Genomic DNA, 1,406 nt, shown 5'->3' with positions numbered 1-1,406 from the left:
AATATTGGTTATATAATGAATGCCAATGTACAACCAATGTTGTAGGTCAGTCATTACTCAATATTGGCATTACATTGGGGATATATTGGCCAAGATTTCCCAATGTAATGCCAATATTAACTATATAATAAATACTAATGTAGAGCCAATATTTCGTGTAAATCATTACCTAATATTGGGTTTACATTGGGCACACATCGAGGATAGATTGTTTATAACAGTACAATTAAGTAATACATTTATCAATCGAAGAAATGGTGTAGCACATAACGCAGAAGGCTCATAGTCCAGAGGTCCCAGGTTCGAATCCTACGTAGGTAACTAAATTTTCACATATGTGTAATATTGGCTATACATTATTTCCCAATATTAACGAAATATTAGAAAACAATATACAACCAATATTAAACATTGGGTAAGAATTGCACACCCAATATTGGTCCAATATTGTAAAGTAGACGCCTAGTCATATTTAGCCAATATTGGTTCAACAATATAAGATGAACATTGGTTCAACAATATTAGGCCAATATTGAGGATTCAATTTTTACCCAATATTAACTATACATTGTTTTTCCAATATTTCGCCAATACTATTGAATCAATATTGGACCAATATTAGAGATTCAATCTTTACAATATTGGCGAAATATTGGAAAAACAATGTACAGCCAATTTAAAACGTTGGGTAAAAATTGTGTACCCAATATTGGTCCAATATTGTTGAACCAATATTGGTTAAATATGACTAGGCGTCTACCTTACAATATTGGACCAATATTGGGTGTGCAATTCTTAACCAATGTTTAATATTGGCTGTACATTGATTTCCCAATATTGCGCCAATGCTTTGTGCTACTAGGGAATGAACGGACGAGGCTAGTAGGCTAACCACAATACGAGGCTGTATCATTAATTTAGTGACGACTCTGATAGTATCTACTCCCAAACTTCTTGGAATGAAATCTCTAAAAGAGTGAAAATACAATCAGTTTTGAAAAAAAGTGAAAATGTTTCACTTCTTGAAAAAGAGTGGTAATATTTCATTCCTTTAAAGAGATTTACCTCAGGGGTAAATGTTATAAGTTTTGTTCCCTCACGTCCAATTTCGATAAAACTATGCTCGTTCGACGTGTTTTGCACGAAAATACGAATTTAGCAAAAAGAAGCATTGTTTTGCCTTCTGAATCGAAATATCAATCGTTAAAGTTTGTTATGTTAGAAAATCTGTCATTCACTACGCCCGGCCCTGGTAAAAATGTTGATAGAGAACGATAGAAAAATCCTATCGTTTTGAATATAAAATTTGATTCGTAAATTCACTAATTTGAATCAGATCTTGTAGAAATCTTGTATAAATCTTACAAAATCCGATAAAACACGATAGGATTCATATCTGATCAATC

This window comes from Mycetomoellerius zeteki, unplaced genomic scaffold (assembly GCF_001594055.1).
Source record: "Mycetomoellerius zeteki isolate Tzet28-1 unplaced genomic scaffold, Tzet1.0 scaffold503, whole genome shotgun sequence".
Classification (NCBI taxonomy): Eukaryota; Metazoa; Arthropoda; class Insecta; order Hymenoptera; family Formicidae; genus Mycetomoellerius; species Mycetomoellerius zeteki.
Note: the sequence above shows the minus strand (reverse complement) of the source record.